The sequence below is a fragment of the Felis catus genome, chromosome B1, assembly GCF_018350175.1.
Source record: "Felis catus isolate Fca126 chromosome B1, F.catus_Fca126_mat1.0, whole genome shotgun sequence".
Taxonomy (NCBI): Eukaryota; Metazoa; Chordata; class Mammalia; order Carnivora; family Felidae; genus Felis; species Felis catus.
This window is the reverse complement of record NC_058371.1, coordinates 155,546,849-155,567,197: the sequence shown is the minus strand read 5'-3', so window position 1 is coordinate 155,567,197 and position 20,349 is coordinate 155,546,849. Positions and strand designations below refer to the sequence as shown.

At 41.5% G+C, this 20,349-nt stretch overlaps 1 protein-coding gene and 1 long non-coding RNA gene across 30 annotated transcripts in view; one reads left to right on the top strand and one right to left on the bottom strand.

Moving 5' to 3' along the window:
* Nucleotides 1-1,616: 1,616 nt before the first annotated feature.
* Nucleotides 1,617-15,595, bottom strand: LOC109499147. Its single transcript, XR_006597059.1, has 2 exons — nucleotides 13,323-15,595; nucleotides 1,617-1,859 (listed from the first exon to the last, which is right to left on the bottom strand). It is a non-coding gene; the product is annotated as an uncharacterized LOC109499147 (long non-coding RNA).
* Nucleotides 15,596-18,609: 3,014 nt separating this feature from the next.
* ADGRL3 (adhesion G protein-coupled receptor L3) overlaps nucleotides 18,610-20,349 on the top strand; it is an 823,449-nt gene continuing 821,709 nt past the window's right edge. For all 29 annotated transcript variants that reach the window (XM_045056306.1, XM_045056308.1, XM_045056303.1 and 26 more), the window contains exon 1: nucleotides 18,610-19,189. The gene's annotated coding sequence lies outside the window, so the exon portion shown is untranslated. The remainder of the gene's footprint in view (nucleotides 19,190-20,349) is intronic.

Here is a 20,349-nt window from a genome sequence, read left to right as displayed (position 1 = left end):
AACTCATCATTTGGTCCTTTTCTTTGCCCCCTCTTCAACACTTAGCGCTCTTGATTATTCCCTCTTTGAAACATTCATTTTCCTTGTTTTCATGAAATCATACTCTTCTATTTTTCCTCCCACCTTTCAGACTCTCTGATCACTCTCATTTGACAGCTTCTTTTACTCTACCCATGTTTTAAAGTTAGCTACTTCTCGAGTACTGCACCAGGCTCTTTTCTCTTGTCTCCTCTTTTTTGTTTTATTTATTTCCCATACAACATACTGTCTCTAAAATATGTCATCCACACTCACGAGTTTGAGTATCATCGACCTCATCTTTATCCTGTGCCAACAGGATAACTTTATCCTAAGTGACTAACAATTTTCATGTACCACCTATAACTTTAACGAAGTTACTTAAGCTTTCTCAACCTTAGTTGTCCCATCTGTAAAAAGGAATAAAGATTGTACATCTGCCGTGGGTCACACTATAAAGTGCCAGTGAGACTATTTAAATATTTTGGCACAGTACCTGGCAAAAAGCAAGTGCTTAATTGTACCCTTCATTAATAGTAATTCAAATAATTTTGGATTAAAACATCACAAAATTCAAGTAACTTGTAGTAAGAAAGTATTTGGTAAATAGAAAAAATTAAGACCAAAGTAATGAATTGATGTTTACACAAAAGACGGTATTAGTTTACGTGGCACTACCTGCAATAACATATGAACCTAAATTTTTAATGACCAACAAAGTAGAATTTCATTTTTCACTCATTTAAAATACAACAGGTGGGTAGAGGCGTTGCCCATTCATTAATTTATTCGGGTACTCTGATGGATGCAGATTTGGTAAACATACAGTTCACCTTCCAGGATTTTGCAGCTGGTCTTGCCAGATATTTTGCCACTGTATACCTTGGGTCTCCATCTTTCTAGCCTCTTACACAAATTTTCTTGCCATCCACTGAAGTCTTACCAAGCTAAGAGATATATCTTTTAGGCTTTTGTTGTTGTTGTTTTTGTTGTTGTTGTTGTTGTTGTTGTTACACCTCTCCTCACTTCTAAGTACAATTTGGGTAATAGTTCTAGTAACACAGGCTGCCTAAGAGATGAATGCCAAAATCTCAGTGGCTGAACACGGTGAGCATATAAAATTAACATCACTTGTATAGTATCTTTCTCAACTTCTTGCTAAACTATAAGTCAAGAAACATACATCAATTCTTGCAGTGTAGGTAATTAGTAACAAGCAGCATGACTTGGGTGAAGTTATTTACCTTTTTCCTCTCTGGGGTGTGGGGGGGCACTTTCTATTGCCACGTATTTTTCAAAGCACTTCATACCTATTAACTTATTTAATAATCACAAGGACCCTCTATTATTGGCCCTGAGTTACAGACAAGTAAACTGAGGCCCAATATATCTACATTCAGAAACACTGTCTTTCTGATGTAAAATGTTACTGATGATCTAAAAGTTAGTATTTGAAACTTCTTAACAAACCTTTTTGGGGGTGGGGAACCTTCACACATCATCACGTGTATCTCATGTGGTTACTTTTTAACAAAAGCCTTCTAATGACACACACTTTGTCACACTCATAGGTTTGGGTAAATGATGAAAGAATAGTAGAAAGTCCGACAAATCTTTAATCACTGCTTTTAAGACGCACACACATTTCTTTCATCTCTGCATAAAGTCAGTGCAGAGGTCAGCATTTCTCAGAAGTTACCCTGGGTCCAGCTGCTGGAGAAGAGCATAGATCCATGTTAATGTCCCACGCCTTGTGATCAGGATGAAAGGGGCCATTCTAAGGTATCTACTGACTCCTTCCTCCAGCACCTTAGGTTACACCGCCTTACGCTTTATGAGATCTGGAAAACACATGGGCATAATGTCTTTATTAAGTTCAGAGAATAATAGAGGAGCCAGAAGGTGATTTAAAACCCAGAACATAGCATGTTAGGAACTCTGGTATTCATCTCAACTGCCAGATTCAAGAATCAGTGAAATGTCAAATCAAGCAGTGACATCTCTGCACTGAGTGAAAGTTGCCACAAACACTTACTATATTGTATTCTCTACCTTGAGATAAAACATTAAATACATATGACATATGTAATACTTTGTGATATCTTGATTTCTGCATGATGCAAGAAAAAGTTCACTTTTTATTACCTATAAATAAAAATAAATACCTAGAATATATTGAATATCTTTCAAATATGCAATAATACTTACATAAAATATTGCTTTAGTAAACTATATATTGTGTATGAAATTCTATATTACTACAGTTGGGCCAGTATGGTTGTCTTTTAAAATTTAATCTTCATGAAACAGAAACTTACGTGTCTTATACACCACCGTATCCTCTAAGACAACTTTGTGCCAGGCACATACATTATATGACAATATTTATACATTTAATAAATACATATGACTGCATATTATTAACAGGTAAATGAGCTATAGAGAGGGTAAGTAATCTATTCAGGTTCACATGCCAGCATACATGTGTTTGAATTCAAGATTATTCCTAAAATAATCCAGTACTACCACCACTATAAAAAAAGGGGCGCCCGGGTGGCTCAGTCGGTTAAGTGGCCGACTTCGGCTCAGGTCATGATCTCACGGTCCGTGAGTTCGAGCCCTGCGTTGGGCTCTGTGCTGACAGCTCAGAGCCTAGAGCCTGTTTAAGATTCTGTGTCTCCCTCTCTCTGACCCTCCTCCGTTCATGCTCTGTCTCTTTCTGTCTCAAAAATAAATAAACATTAAAAAAAAATTTTTAATGGGGAAACAGGTGACAGTGACAGCTAGTGCTCTGAAACTCACACAAGTCCCTGGGTCTAACCCTGAAGTGTGCCACTAGGAAACATGTCAGCCACAAAATCTGAATCACTGTCAAGACCCATATCTCTCTCCACTTATATCATAGGTATTTTTGTCTCCAGCATGGACCATGACTCCATAAAGAACAGACTTCACATCTTATTTGTATTTGTTACTATGGAGCTAGTGTAGTGCCTTGTACATGGTAGAGACCCAGTAAAGTTCTGATGAACTGAATCAGAGAAGGAAAATATGTCAGTGGCACAACTAATTTGTAGAATGGAATATTCTTTTTATTGGATATGGCAGAATGTAAGTATATACGTATAAACATATGTAGGTACATGCAGGCAGGCTGACCTAATCTACTATCAACATAGCGTCAAAGTCCAAACCAAACTAAAGGGCTATAAAGCAATGTTTCCTTCTAACTTTTTAGAGAGATAAAAGAATTTAAAATGAAACCAGATTATCCTGCTGTGTGTTAAAGCTGGCAGTGGTGGGCATGAATCTCAAAGTAGACATAGATGCTGTGTTGTAAAAGGGACATTGAAAGGCAAATAGCAAGGCAAAAGCCAACCAACTAAAATATGGCACAGATAACAGAAACAACGCAGACAGTGTTTAGCATTAATATAAATACACACCGGCACCTTCTATTAGACTTTCTTAAGATCATTAACATGCATATGTGTGTATGTTAAACATGTGTGCATACAGGTGTGTGTGCATACATATACATAGCAACAGACAGATGGACAGAGAGGCTCATATTCAGAATTGGGGCTATCTGGCCAAGGATAACAAGACCTCCTGTGTAGATCTGGCATTCAGAAAGAAGGCTCCAATCTGGGAAAAAGACAGGCTGTAGAAAAAGTTTGACAAAATAAAGAAATGCTCCATTCCTAAAGGACATGAGATACGAACACATGTTGTCAAGCACAAAAGAGTAAATCAGTTGTCCCAGCTACTCGAAGTTGCATACAAAGCAAGACAGAAATTATTAACTTAAATTGGAAAAAACAGGGCAGAACCAAATTTGATGCAAAACCGATAAAATGTTTAATTTTCCCACGTCTCTTTCTATCTCTTTCAGTCTCTTTCCTCATCTTTTTCTCTTTTTCTTACCTCCAAAAAGAAAGGGAGGTCTCTTACAGATTAAGGTCACACATGAGAAAACCGTAACATCATTTAAACAATGACAACAGACAAGTAATGATGGGAACAATAATCATCCCAGACAACGAAGTCTAGGGAAACTATTGCTATTGTGCACAAAACCAAATGCTTACCTTTCAGGCATTCAAAGCAAAAGGGAAATATAATAGGATACATCACTCTCAATAGCTAATAAGGCAGAAAACCAAATTATCAGGAAAGAGATATTTCCCTAGCTCTGAAATCTGAGAAGAAGCATTGCATGGGTCTACACTGGGACTTCTTTGAATCACACAGATAGTATTGTAATAAGCTCTTTCAGGAGGACCAAAAAAAAAAAAAAAAAAAAAAGAAGAAGAAGATATAAAGAAACTTTGGATAAGTAATGAATTCATAGAAGTAAGATAGAAAAAAATCAGCAACGCAAGTGAAGATGCGACATATAAGACTAAAGGAGACAGGCAGAAATAAATCATCACAAAAGGTAAAGAAGCACAAAGAATATAAAAGTAGTAGAATCATTTTCACAATTGACCTGGACATGACAAAATACGGATGTAAAAATGATATAAAATTCCATGGACCAGTATCTGTCACTGTAAATGTCTTCATTTTTCTTAGCAATGTATTCATTATTTTCATATAGGTCTCTCTGGCAGATCATTATGATTCAAAATTCTTATTTTAATGTAGTGGCTACTGAATTAAAATTTAAGCTACTTTATAAAAATTCATTATGTTATCTTTCAATATCTTGCCTTAAAAGCATGCTCCATTCCTAAATGTCATATTGCTTTGTAGAGCTGATCTTTTGTTTGTGTGAGAAAGAATGTAAGTTTTGGTATTAGACAGATTTAGGACTGAATTTCACCCTTTAACTTATTGGCTGTTTGACCTTGAGCGTATTAGTCAGCCCTGGCCTTTTTTAATTTATCATATGAAGTATATAATTCCTGTATCTCTAAGTTGTTGTTATTATTAAGTGAGATCATGTAGGTAATGTCCCCAGCAAGTTTCCAGGAAAGTATTAGATAAGTAGATAATGGGTCCATCTTTTGCCCTACTCTGACAGGGTTGGGACCCCATATCTTAAGCAGGTAAATGAAACAGATACATGTCAGGTAGCAAAAAAGAAACCTTCAAAGGAAAGAATTTCTTAAATATTTATATAATGAAAACAAGCTTAAGAAAATCACCCCATGTCCATAGTTGTTAAATCATTTCACATTCAACAGTTCATTCATTGAATATCTATTCAGTATGAAAAGCATCATGCTGGGTGATATATGTACTAAAATAAACTGCTCATGCTTCCCCCAACAGTCTAATGGGGGACAGACATATATACCTAAATATTGACTGTTAGTCAAGTTCCAAGAAAAACAAATAAGACTGCTGCCTGTAGAACAAATGGGAAGTTTCACAGTAGTTCCAGAAAGGGTAAGAAAACCACCATGAAAGTTCCTCATCAGCTGTAAATTAGAATATTCTTCATATTATTAAATGTATGCCACACTGTAATGATTTTCGTCTCCCATGAAATAACATTTCCTCTCAAAAAGGTTTTAGTGGCCACATTTTATCCTAAGAAATTCATAAGTGCCAAGATTCTTCAGTAAAAAATAAGCTATATTTTACCCCTGCAAGTTTAACTTCGGTTTTCCCAAATCAAATTGAAGGTCTGATCTCCCCTTTTCTAATAAATACAAATCAAATTTAGTCATTCTCTTATCCTTGCTCTACCACCTGAGACCCACCAATTTTCATGGAGTTTTTTTTTCTTTTTTTTCATTAAAATGAATCTCTGTAATATGGCAACCACACTAGTTTAGTTTTATAAAATTATCTTAAGCATTTTCATGACTTATTTCGTTACTTAGAAGATATTTCAATATTATGGTTTATTTCAAGCTAGCAAGATTTTTTCTTATAATTGTTTAAGGAAGTTTTTTTAAGTTCAAAAAAAATGTTCCTCATAGTATTTGTAATAACTTCCAGACAGAGCATAGAACTTTACAGAGCACCAAGAACAGATACAGAAGAGTAACTCCTCTAGCTCACTCCCATGGTTCCCAAGAGTTGTATAAAGTTGGAGTCCTATGGTTAGTTCAAAGATTGCTTAGGCTCTTAAAGAATTATTCTTGAAGTTTTAAGTATTCAAGTGGAAATAACAGTACATTCTAGGTTAGGCCACACAAACCTATTTCACTAAGGGAATGGCAAACTAATGGAAAATCAAAATGATATTTTTAGCCACTTGTATATTCAGCAAATATTTATTGAACATTGTTGTATGCCAGGCCCTGTTTTACTTGCTGGGGAAATATCAATTGGTAAAATAGACAAGAGTCCTTGTCCTCCAAAAGCCTACCTTCTGATGGGGAAGCAGTTATAAACCCAGGGCCAAGTTATCCATTATACATGGGGCCTAATGCCCAGGATCCTTCTGGAGGCCCACAAAAATGTTTTAATTGTAATTTCTTTTAAAACCAGAAAAAATGTGAATATTACAATAATGCATCCACCCTGGATCATATTTTTCTTTATATCAATGCAGCCATAAAATACAATTATAAATATTTTTTTAATGGAGGAAGAGGCCATTAAGGCAAAATTGCCTTGAGACCACAGAAGTCATACTGCAGATTATAATAAACTCAATGAAGAAGTAAATTACATGGTATATTAGAAGGTGAGATGCGGCATCTGGGTGACTGTCAGTTGAGTGTCTTCAGCTCAGATCATGATCTCGCAGTTCCCGAGTTCAAGCCCCGCATCGGGCTCTGTACTGACAGCTGATTCGGAATCTGTGTCTGCTTAGGATTCTGTGTCTCCCTCTCTCTGTCCCTACTGCACTCGCACTCTGTCTCTCACTCTCTCTGTGTCAAAAATAAATAAACATTTTTTTAAAAAAGGTGAGAAGTTCTATGGAGGGAAAAAATGGTTGGCGATAGAGTGTGGGATAAGGTTGTTTGTAATTTTAAATAGAGTGTTAGAGAAAGCATCGCCGAGAAGCAACATTTGTGCACAAATTAGTAGTAGGTTAGGTAAAGAGTGGTGCAGAGATCTCTAGGTGAAAAACATTCTAGGTAAACAGATAAGCAGATGCAAAGCCCTGAGATGGGGGTGTGTCTGGCAAGTGAGGAAGCAACAAGGAGGCTACTATGGCTGCAGGAAAGTGATCTCTAGGAGAGGAGAGGAGTGGAAGATCAGGCCATTCAGCTTTCAGGGGACAGACTGAATAGTGCTTTGCAGGCCACTTCAGGTTTACTCTGAGTGATATAGGGAGTAAGTGGAGGATTTGGGGCACTGCTGTTATGAGTTGAATGCTGATGTTCAAAAGTTATGCTGATGTTCTAGCTCCAGGTACCTGTGAATATGACCTTATTTGGAAATAGGGTCTTTGAAGATCTGATCAGATTAAGATGAGGTCATTAGGGTGGGCCCTAATTCAGTATGTCCAGCGTCCTTACAAGAAAAGGAAAAGACAGAGACCCAGGAAGAATGCCATGTGATGACGGAGGTTGAGTTTGGAGCAATGCAGCTGCAGACCGAGAAATGACAAGGATTGATGGCCACCATCAGAAGCTAGGAAGAGGCAAGGAAAGATATGATTCAGACACTCAGAAGGAGCATAGCTCTGCTGACATCTTGAGCTCCAACTTCTGGCAGAACTGTAAAACAACAAATTTCTGTTGTTTTAAGACACCCATTTTGTGGTACTTTTTTATAGTGACTCTAGGAAACATATAAGCATTTAGTTCTAACAGCATCTCTCCGGCTGAATGCTGAGAACAAACTATAGCGAGGTCAAGGATAGGAATGAGAAGCCTATCTTAGGTCAAGTGTCCTGGGAAGCAGATTCTGAGACAGAGGATTGCAAATAAGAGATGTATCTAGGAGTGCTCTCAGGAAAAATACAGGGTGGGCATGAGGAGGTGGGGGAGGGAGGGGCGGGGGAGAAGGACTTAGGAGGAAAAAGTGGAACAGCAGTAGAGCCCTCAGGCACTCCAGTGGGGGCTCACTGAACCTGGGATGGTCCTTCAGAATCATCATGAAATAGGAAATAGGCCTATTATAAATACCCCTGTGAAGGTATTGAATACAGGTTGACCTCTGGGGAGGCAACAAAATCTTGAGTAAGACATCTCCCTTCAGCAGAGAGAGGGAAATACTTGAGGGACTCATTTGTGAGCAGCCTACATTCCTCCAGCTGTGCAAATGAATACTTTGGTCCTAGGGAGAAGGACAATGTAAGGTGTTTCATAGCATCCCTGAAAGAGGTTATTACATTATAGAGGAGTCAAACAGCATGGGAAAACATGGGAAGTAGAGTATACACATGGAATTCTATGTGTGCAAATAGCATAGTTGTGTGTGTGTGTGTATGTGTGTCCTAAGAAGGATCTTCCATTTGAACAGCACTCTACATTTATAATATATTTAATTTGGTAGCCACAATAAACTTGTAGTGTAGGTAGAACAGATATTTTAAAAATTGCTTTAATGTTTATTTTTGGGAAAGACAGAGCATGAGCAGGGGAGGGCCAGAGCAAGAGAGGGAGAAACAGAATCTGAAGCTGGCTCCAGGCTCTGAGCTGTCAGCACAGAACCTGACGTGGGGCTCGAACTCACAAACTGTGAGATCATGACCTGAGCCGAACTCAGACACTTAACTGACTGAGCCACCCAAGAACCCTGGTAGGACAGATATTTTAATACAAATTTTACTGATAGGGAAAATAAAGTCTAGAAATATTAAGCGACTTTCCCAGTACAGAGTGAGTCAGTGGTAAGAACAAAACTGAAAATACAGTCTTCTGAATTCACATCCTGAGCTCTTTGTACCATGTCATGTAGCCTAAATATCACTTCAATTATTTGGCAGTGATTGGGCTACACAATTCTCCATATTCTTTCGCAATTTTTTTTATTTCAGAACCACCAAAAGAGTATATGGCAAGAGCTGCATAGTTGCTTATAAACTTACATAGGTTTCTTCCTGGACCCAAAGCTAGAGTATATATGCCAACCTCCTTTACAGTTGGGTGTCACCATATGACTGAGTTCTTGTGAACAGAATCTGAGTGGATATGGTAAGGATCATGCAGGCCCATAAATAAAATGCTAAGAAACCTTCCCTCTTTTTGTTTACCTATAGTCTGTCCAGTACAACCTCAAAAGCTTTGTGTAAAAGGCTTATATATCACCCCCCCCCCCCGGCTCCACTTTCCATGATAGAGTCCTGACCCAGGATTATCCCAACCATTATAGAATCAGAAACACAGTATGCATACCTTAGTGTAAGATGTACGGTATAGATTTGGAATGTTATTCCATAACCTTTTATATAACTAATATATCTCACTACAATTTTTTTTCAACATTTTATTTTTATTTTTGAGACACAGAGAGAGACAGAGTGAGAGCAGGGGAGGAGCGGGCAAAGAGGGCGGCACAGAATCTGAAATCAGGTTCCAGGCTCTGAGCTGTCAGCACAGAGCCCAATGCAGGGCTTGAACTCACAAACTGTGAGATCATGACTTGAGCTGAAGTTGGATACTTAACCGACTGAGCCACCCAGGTGTCCACTAATATATCTCATTTAAATCTAATATTAAATAATTTAAGGTAAGAATATACCAAGCTATTAGCATGTATACATTCAATCTCTTCACCGTTTGTGAGAGAAATTGGAGGAAAGTTATTATTCTATTTTTCTAATTGTTAAATCCCTGAGAGAGAGAGAGAGAGAGCGCGCTTGAAATAATATAAATAAATAAATAAATAAATAAATAAATAAATAAATAAATACTTCAGATTTATACCATTTATACACATTCCTCCAGATGTGTTTCATCTGGAGGGAAAATTTGCTCATATAAAAAAAAATCACAGGAAAGTAATCTGAATATTCAGGCTTAAGTCATGTGGTCATCTGTAACAAATCATGGAGAGAACTATTTACAGTATCCAATTTGGCCTCGATCATGTGCCTTCCCTCTGTAGGCTGGGTATCAAAATGGACAGATCATTACCAACATATAAAGAGAAGAGGAAAAGGACACCCAAGGAAGAGGTATACTATTTCCAGAAGTGTGAGGAGAGAAATGACCAGACAAAACCCACTGATAACTACTTTTGGCTTCATCAAAAAGAAGAATGTAGTACAACACCACTAGGGCTATTTTCCAATTAAGTACAGAAATGCAGCTGGATATGAGGAAAGAAATAGAACCAGGGCCCAGAAAGCCATTCAAAATCTCTCTCTGCGGTTTATCTACATTCCTCTCTGTGAGTGTATTTTATCTTCTCTCTGCAACTTAGCCTTCTCATCGCTTCTGCTGGGTGGAAAAGCAAGTTTAACTGATGATAGAATAGTCTATATCTCTCCTCAAGAGTGAACCACCTCTGATTCTTGAATTAATACGGCAGGAAAAAAGGGTCACACCACAGTTTGGTCATTTACATGGCCAATTCAGAGAAAGAAACAATGACCCTCTCAACCCCAATTCCAATTTCCCTAGGTACAAGACTTGATTAGCTTGGTGATCAAGCAACTTACCTCCACCCTTCCATGATCCAATGAACTGCAGCTGAGGAGGGAGCATCTCATTGTGAAAACTTGCTTTTAGGATCTCTACCAATACAGGCAGAGGGGTAGTAAGATAAACTTGTCTAAATGGTATATTCTACTGACTGTTTAGCCTTGAGAAAGTTATTATACCGTATACAGTATCGGAATCTTAGTATTATTATTAATAAAATGGGCCTAATATGTTGCTGGTTTCTTGGGAGGATTAGACCCATCCCATAGCAGGTGATGATCATTACTTAAAAGAAGTTATAGTCTAAAATTAATCGACTGAAAGAATTAGTCATATTTTATTTATTCTGAACAGAAAATGTTATCCCCTGGCTTGATCACTAATTAGATGATTTCCAAGCTCTAATACAATTCTTTAATGCTGATGATTTTTTTAAGTCGATCGAAATCATTAGCCCAGCAACAACAAAAAAATCAAATGTACTTTAAAAGCAAGAGATTTGCTAATGTTGTAAGGCTATTCCAAAGCATGCTATAGTATAAAATGATTTTGAAAGAGTTCAATTTGTTTTGAGCAATGGCTGCCTACCCTAGTCAAGGTGACTAATTTGAATTTGATGGCTCTCATTTAGATGTACAACTTCTATTAATATATAATCTTAATAGAATGATAGATATATTAATATTAATTGGACATAGTTTAATAGATATACCTTATGTATTTGATAGTATATATGATGTAACACTCACCTTGAATTATTTCATTCGCCAAACATTTACTGAATATCTACTATGGGCAAGTACTCTATTGCCAAGTAGACAACAGCCATTATTTTTCCTACCACGTCTCATTTTGCTTTTATAAGAAGTGAGGTGTATGATTGAAGCAGATACCAGAAATGAGAAAATCATCTAACTGGGAGTCCTACAAAAATAATGTGACCAACATTCCCAGAAGAATAATGCAATATGTTTTCTACGAGTTCACCTTTCTGGAAAATCCAGTAGGCAATCTTAAGGGGAACCTAATTTCCTAGGTACCAACATAACACAGATTGCATGTTAGCACTATAACAACATGCACTTAGAAAAATCTCCCCTTGAGTACATCTTATCTGAGAATTTATATATAGGTGCAGAAGAAAAAGAAGTTCTGATTAAGACTAACCATTTTAAAAATCTGACTGCATTCTTCAGGAAATTATTGCACAAAGTCAGGTTTAGGTAGCACGATATAGCAGCATATATGGCCGTGGATAGCTGCTGAGCTTCCTCCACCCTCAGGGATATATTGAGACCCTTTGGGTAGTATAGTCTGAAAAATCCTAGAGAATGATTTTGATTAGCCAAGCTTGGGTCGGCTGCCTTTACTGAACCAATCAACCATGGCCAATCGACAGGACCATATAGTATGGACAAAGTCACCTCGCATGTAGGAACCATTCTTAGAGAAAGGGAAATAATTATGAGGTAGATATCTACTCTTGGTGTCTACTATAGTCTTAAAGGAGAGGCTGACGAGCAGAACCCAGCAGAGTGGCAATTTTTTACAAAGGAACAAAAAGTCTATTTCCTTCCTTTCGAGAACATGGCAGTCATTATTGATTATCTCTGGTTGACCATGATATTTTCATTTACAAAGTACAAGCATATTTGTCTTCTTAAGAAGGAGGCCTTAAGAAAACAGTGTTTGGTTTTTGAATATCTTCATATTTCTAGAATCTAGAATCTAGACACTGTGATGTGCTTCTTTTAAGACAACTGTGTTTGTATATGTGCTGAGTACTTCTGTAAGAGCCAGTGTTCTATTTTTTTTTAATTTTTTTTCAATGTTTTTATTTATTTTTGGGACAGAGAGAGACAGAGCATGAACGGGGGAGGGGCAGAGAGAGAGGGAGACACAGAATTGGAAACAGGCTCCAGGCTCTGAGCCATCAGCCCAGAGCCTGATGCGGGGCTCGAACTCACGGACCGCGAGATCGTGACCTGGCTGAGGTCGGACGCTTAACCGACTGCGCCACCCAGGAGCCCCTAGCCAGTGTTCTATTACTAACGTTTACAGTATATGGCTGAAAATATTTGGTGTTGAACCTAATTTGCAGCCATAAAAGGTAATTTAATTGTTGGATCTAAGGGAAGGCAATGGGAAAGTTACAAGAAGGAGAAGGAGAAGGAGAAGGAGAAGGAGGAGAAGGAGAGGAGGAGGAGGAGGGGAAGGAGTAAGAAGAAGGAGAAGGAGGAGGAGGAGGGGAAGGAGTAAGAAGAAGGAGAAGGTGAAGAAGGTGAAGAAGGTGAAGAAGAAGGAGAAGAAGCAGGAGGAGGAGGAGGAGGGGAAGAAGAAATAGAAGGAGGAGGAGGAGGAGAAGGAGAAGGAGAAGAAGGAAAGAAACAGAAGAAGCATCATGTTTCTTTCACAGTCCTCCAAAACTGACATGCATGTATGCAAACATTAGCGAAACTATGTCACAGAGTTCTAAGGAGACTCTTTCATTGGGAAGGAAAAAAAAAAGGATTTGGAAAAGTTTAGGATTAGTTAGGAGAAGCTGTTTTAAAAAAATATCTAGAGGTACTTGGGTGGCTCAGTCAGTTAAGCATCAGACTCTTGGTTTCAGTTCAGGTCATGGTCTCATGGTTTGTGAATACCAGCCCCCATCTGGCTCTGTGATGACAATGCAGAGCCTGTTTGGGATTCTCTCTCTCTCTCTCTCTCTCTCTGCCTCTCTTTCTGCCCCTCCCTCCTCTCTTTCAAAATAAATAAATGAACTTAAAAGAGTTTAAAAATATCTAGATCTAGATTTACCTTATCTATATGTATAGATAAGCTTCCAGGTCTTGAAGAATGTAGAATACACAGATCCTCTTATGGGTTGAAAAAGAATAAGGGTAAATTGCTTGAGGCAGGAGAGAAAAGAAGATACCAAATTAGCAGGTCGATATAATCTGGGTAAGATTTTACAGTCTTTTAAATGGCCCTTTGATGTATATTCCAGGGAACAGAGAGCATCACCAGGCACTTCTTAGACTTAAGCTATCCCTTAGGGCAATCAAATAGGTTGATAGTCCATATATTCTAAATTTAAGTCAATATTCTAGTGAACCCAAGGCCTCCTAGAATTCTCATCATGCCATGGCATACTAGGAATCTGAGTACTATGATTTGCTACCTGCTTTGCAGATGTAATTTAATCCTGATTACCTGGATTTGTCAGTGTGTCTGGGCCCAGTAGCATTTACAATATTAACTGTCCACTGATATTCGATCAGGTATTAGAGAGTATTTTTCTTGATGGCAGAGCTCAGTAATTTCAAATTTTGTGAACGTTTATATCAAGTTGAACCAAAAGGTCACTTCATGTGAAGGGGACATTGTCTAGTGTCTGCATTAGCCATTCAGTCGGTTACTGAAAACCTAATGTATGCAAAGCTCTGTTCAGGGTGGTGCACACGGATAAGTTATAGTCTGAGGAAAAGATAAATATGAAAAAATCTGATTTTGAGTTGGGCACATGATTGCCTGAAGTAGTCAGTGTTTTCCATTAGCCTTGTAGCTAGCTAAGTGTTACCATCTCAGCATTTCTGAGGATGAAATGAAAGGAGAATGGTGTGTGCAGCTCTAGGAAAACGTCACGGGTTTGAGTATACCTTTATTTTCCTCCTTTTCTTCTTTGCTTTTGCAATGGAGGCATGATTGCTAGAACTGAAACTGGGAATAAAGGTCATAGGTGGCCACACAAGAAGATAAAGAAGGCATCTACACCCAGGATGTTTTGGGGGGCCATAATAACTCTGGATCACCAACTGCTAGACTTTTCACTTGAAAAAGTAATAACCTTCTATCTTGTTTAGGTTGCTGTTATTTTGTGTTTCTGTTGCTTGCAGCAAAAATGAATCCTAACTAAAATAGAATGTATGGGTCATTAAAAAAAAATTTTTTTTTTTTTGCTTTAACCAACATTTTTCCCACTAACTAAATACCAATCCAATCAGATAAGAGGGCTTTTACTGAGCATGAAAAAACAAGATCTCTCTGAATATATACATACCTCACATACTCACTCCCCTTACATAACAATTATGACTGAGATGTATATCATTGTAAAAAATCCTTGTCCATACCTCTGTTTATTTCTGTAGAAGTTGTATCTGTAAATAGAAACATTGGATTAATGACATCCATATTTTATAAGTCAGTTGACATATATTTTCAACTTTCTTTCCAGAAAAATGTGTCAGTGTATGTTATTAGCATAGGGGCATGCCTGTCTCAACACACTTTTTTTTAGAGTATAGAGTAGGCCCCTGTTACTTTTCAGCTAATTTCCTGGGCAAAACATGAAACCTGGTAGATCTTGTAATTGCGTAAATTTTTATGTATGGGATTGTTTGTATAGGCAAAGCATCCTTCTCTACGTTTATTGGTTATTTATTTGTGTTTACCTATTCTGTGAACAGATTATCTATGTTCTTTTCTTCACGTTCACCCTGTTGGGGATCTTAGTGTATTTATTAATTTGAAAGAATCCTTTGGTCAGCGAGTTTTACTAGTTATTAAAATATGTTCATATTGGTTATCCTATTTCATTGGATATTCAGCTTTTTAAATTTAGGAGAGTTCTTTTACACATGGTAAATATTGACTTTTTTCAACTTTAATAGAGCTAAAGTCAACTGTACCATCATATTCAAAACCCACTCTAGCACACAGCACTACCATGTATAATAGTTATCTTTGCTCAGTCATCATCTTGGATACTATCTTGTCCCTGAGAAAATGTTAAATATAGTTGTGTAGCAAATAAGGCACAGAATTTACTAGATTTTATTTTTCTAGAAGGTTCACCATAGAAAGATATTGGCAACAGTCATGGATTTCTTGGCAATGGAGTAGGATGCTTTGTGTCTTAAATATAGAAGACTATGCTTATCAGATTGAAGAGGATTTGAAAGCATGAAGTTTGAGCCTAACATACAGGTAGCTGCTATAAAAGCTGCTACATTGACATTTGATTAAATTGTATAAATAATTAACCTATTCTCTTCCTTTCCATGCTTTTCTTTAACTTATTTTTTACTCACTCCCCCCCCGCCTTTTTTGGTTCTTTCTTCTTCATTTTTTTTTTGTCTATAACTTTATTTGTGATCAATTCTTTGGTGAATACTTTCAATTACTTATTTGACTTAATATGCTTACTTTTCAGTTACTATGTTTCATATTTAATAACTTAATAATATAGTTTTCAGTTAATATATTTTATTTCTTGAAATATTAATTTCCATTTGAAATTTAATTTCTCTCTCATATACCTCCGAAACTGTCAAGATGTGATAAGATTGATTCTAAAAATTGGTCTATAGGTACCGTTTACTTATATTTCTGCTGCTACCATTAATAACATTTAATACCTATACCATACTTTTCATTCCCATTTTATTATTTTATTGCTTTTCCACATATATCCATTTAGGAGATGAATTGGGTACTTTCCATTTTGCCTCCTTTACAACGTTTTTTATTTATTTTTGGGACAGAGAGAGACAGAGCATGAATGGGGGAGGGGCAGAGAGAGAGGGAGACACAGAATCGGAAACAGGCTCCAGGCTCCGAGCCATCAGCCCAGAGCCCGACGCGGGGCTCGAACTCCCGGACCGCGAGATCGTGACCTGGCTGAAGTCGGACGCTTAACCGACTGCGCCACCCAGGCGCCCCTTGCCTCCTTTACAAATAAGAGCCTCTTGTCACAACTGGCTAGAGCCTACTATTTCCAAAATTATTTAAGTAACAAGTGACTTCAGATGTCAGTTTATATTTTCTTTATGTAATCGGGGGAGTTCATGGATGCCTGATTTTAGGCAAATTCAAGTAGCCTAATTTAAGTGTGTGAACATCTCAGTCAGAATCCAGCAATATCATGAAAGCCCTCTCCCATTTTTTTTAAAGGAATTACAATGCAAAGTACTGTGGATACATAGTAATCTAAGGTTATACAGATTAAAATTTGGAATTTGCATTTAAGGAAGATCCAATAATCTGAGGAGGCATACAGACAAGCTACTCGTTATTTAAAAGAATAATAAGAAAAAAAAAAACAGAATGAAATGGGTGTTATCCTAGATATACCACCAAAGTGCTATGGGAATATAAGAAAAGGGGTGATTATTTTGATTGGGGTTGGTGAGAAAAGGTTTTTGGAGCATTTGGCACTGGAATTGAGCTTTGAAGAACCCATGAGATTTTGATAGTCACTTGTATTGGGTATGGTCTGTTAATGCTAATGAGGTTTTGGGTTCTTCAGATGTACTGTGGTTGATTATACCTCCGAAGAGCTCTGGACGGGCATTAGACCCTTCTGAATATATACATTCAAATACAATTTGGATATAATGTGCTTGTTGAATGCATATAATAAATCTTACTTTCTCTCATAATTGTAACTCAAATTTACTGGTACAGAAAATAACACCTTAGTCTTTTTAGATCATGAAATTTTAGAGGAGGAAAAGACCTTATAAATTACCGGCTTAACCTTCTATCTTATTTATAAAGAAAGCACAAAGGGGCTCAGTAATTGACCAAGGTCACTCAGTTAACTTGAGAAGGCTTTCCCCACCATCAGAAGGCATTGCTTTGCAATCGGCACCTTTCTATATCCATTATGGTAATTTTTACTGACATTATGAAATAAAATCATGAAATCCCCACGTCCGATTATCAGAGGATACTTAAAAGTCTGCAATGAACTTGCACGTTGAGGTAAGTTTGAAGAAACATAAAATGGACCAAAGGCAGAAAACGCACCGAGACTAGGTACCTGCATAATGAAAATACGGAATAATCTGCACCTAGAAAAGGAGAAGCTGGCAGGACTTTCATTCTGACGTTTACTCACCTGGGGTGGAGTGGAGGAAAAGAAGAGGGGCGAGAGTGCGAGAGGGGAGGGACAGAGACAGAGAGAAAGAGAGGCAGAGAGAGAGGGGCTGAGGTAGAAGCGTGCCTCAAAACCGGGAGGAGATGTACCCTTTGTTTGACAAACCCTGAAAGGGAAGCCTCTTGTAGCAGCCCTCTCATTCCCACCTCCAAGCGTTTGCCGAGCTGCTAGGTGGAGTCCGCGCGGCGGAGCCCGAGTGCACTCCAGATCCGGGTTTTACCTGCCACCCCCTTCCCCCCGCGCGAGCCCCCTCCCCAGCTCTCGGCGCTCTTGGCGCTCGCCAGCCCGCGGCTCATTCTGGCCTCGGCTCGGGCCCCGGCTGCGTCCGCCGCGCGCAGGCTGCACGGCCCCGGCGCGCCCGCGCTCCGACCCGCTCTCGGCGCGTCGCCGGGTCTCCGGCTCGCCCGGCACCGCTCGCCCCAGTTCCCGGGAGCGGGGATGCAGATGCTGCCGCTGGTCCGGGTGGGCGCCGCCGCTGCCGCTGCTGGCTTTCCCCGGACTGCTCGTTGCCTCCGCTCCGACAGCTGCCGCTGCCGCCGCCTGTGACTCGCCCCCTCCCCTTTCTTTCTTCTCTTTTTTTTTGCCTCCGTCCTCTTTCTCCGGGTGTGCGCGCGCGCGGATTGCACGGTTTGCTTTGGCAGGAGCTCGCTCGTGTGTGCGCGTGTGTGAGTGTGCGTGTGTGGAGAGCGCCAGAGCCTTGCTCGCTCTCGGAGAGTCGAAGAAGAGAAAGAACCGAAGAGGCGGCGGCGGCGGCGGCGCGGAGCTCGGGGCCGCGCGATGAAGCTCCCACATGCCCGCAGCTGCCCGGCCCGGCCGGCGAGCTAATCTGCCACCCCCCGGGCTCCGGGCTCCGCGACCCCCGGGACGCAGCCCTCGGCAGCCGGGCGCCCGCTCCGCCCGCGCGCCCCCACCGTGCACTCGGGAAGGAGTTTGCGTGGCCCTCGCTCCGGCTCTCGGCGCAGGTTGCGGGCGCCAGAGGAGACCCTCCGCGGGGAGAAAACCTCGGGAGAAGGAGGAGGGTTTGGCGGAGAAGAAGCCACCCCTGGCTGTCGCGGCTCCCCCTACCTATTCCACTGCTCCCTTTCCCAAGCGGAAAGGGGAGGACGAGGAAGAAGAAGAAAAAGAAAGAGAAGGGGGTGGGGTGGGAGAACTGGATATAAAGATCGGCTGGGGGGATGGTGGAAGATTTTTGGTCTCTCCAGCAGCGTCTTTTCTTGAGCGGCGGCGGCAGCAGCGGCGGCAGCGGCGGCAGCAGCAGCGGGAGGAGAAGCAGCCCCAGCTATGACTGCCGCATGTTAATAGCTGCCGCTTGGGTCTCTCGGCCGCTGCTGGAGACGGAGCCCGACTCCGAAGTTGTGCAACTGTGGACTGGGAGAGACATTTGAACCTTGCTCTCTCTTTGCTCCGTTTTTACCCCCTCGGTGTGTTTGAAGCGAGACAACGTACAGGAAGACAAATCTTTGGTTCTTTCCCCCCCCCTTCCTCTTTCTCCGTGGCTGTGTAGCAGAAGAAAGGGGGAAGGAGAGACTTTTTGTTGTTGTTTCTTTGGCTGGGGTCTCCACCCTCCTGCTGCTTTCTCTGCGCTGTGGTTATCATTCCTTGCGGCGTGTGGTGGGGGTGTCTTCTCCGGGGCCGGCCGGTCTTTTGCCCCGGGCTCCATGGCTGGATTGTGGAAACTGCACTCGGCTGCAGGTTGTTGAGCAACTGATGGGACGATCTCAGGGACCGGCGGTTACGAAAGGTAATTTATTCTTCTCACTCTTCCTAATAGTGGTGGCCCTGGCCCGGCGCAGGCGGCGGCGTCCGCGGGGCGGGCAACCGAGGGGGTGCGGGATTCACGCACACTCACCCACCCACTCACACAGTCGCCCTCACACACTCGCCCGCACGCACACTCATCCGATCGTGATGCGGGGCGGGAAAGGGAGCCTCCTGGCTGGTGGGCGCTGGGGTTTGGCACGGGTTCGAGTTCTTCCAGCAACTGGGCGATTTGGCGGAGGAGAGGGATGAAGGGGAGAGCCGACCCGGCGCATTCGCAGTCCGACACGCTGGGAGTAGGAACTGGAATTTCCACCCCGGGAATTCTCCCTCCACTCTCACCCCAGTGTCATCCCTTGGTGGGGGCTGAAAGCAGACCAGGGGGCGCCTTCTCTCCGCTGACCCGGAGCTGGTGCCGTTGGAGGCGGGAGCGGGCTGGAGAGCAGACAGGGACCGGGTGAGAGCTGCGCTCTGGGGTGATGGGGACTGAGGGGCGGCGAGCTCACCGTGATCCTTCCTAGACGCCCGTCTGGAGCATCCATGGTGGCCGCGGTTGCCCAGGTCGCGCCCCTGAGTGGCAGAGCTGCGCTGCCTTTCCGTACCCCGCCCCTGGTGTCCCCTTCACGGCAGTTTGGTTTAGAGCTGCTTGCCCAGGCTTTGTTAGGAGGTTTTGGTTGGAAAACGCTGCTACTTTCGTGGGTGGCCCGGGGCGGCGCGGTGTTGGGAGTGGGCACGGGGCGGGGGACGGCGTTGCACGAATCGGGGCACCGGGGATGCCAGGGCGGGGTGGAAAGAGCACTGGTATCCGCGGTCGGCTGGGTTACAGGTAGGAGGGCGGGCGACCCGGAGCCTCCGGCGGGAGAAGGGGACGCTCCGGCTCTGGGGAACGTAGGTGCCTCCGCGCCCCCGCCACTGGTCCCCGGCCGGAGCTCAAGGGCTGAGCGTGCCAGGCCCCCAGTTATAGGTGGGTGTGTGTTCCAGGGGTGGGGGCGACCTCTGCTACCAGGGTCAGTTGGCGGTGGGGTCGGCGTGTGCGTGACAGTGTGCGCGCGTTCCTGCGCGCTCTGGGGATGGCCGGAGGTATTTGTGGGGATGGCAGAGCCGATGCTAGTTGAGCTGATCTTGCTTATCGAAATCGCCTGG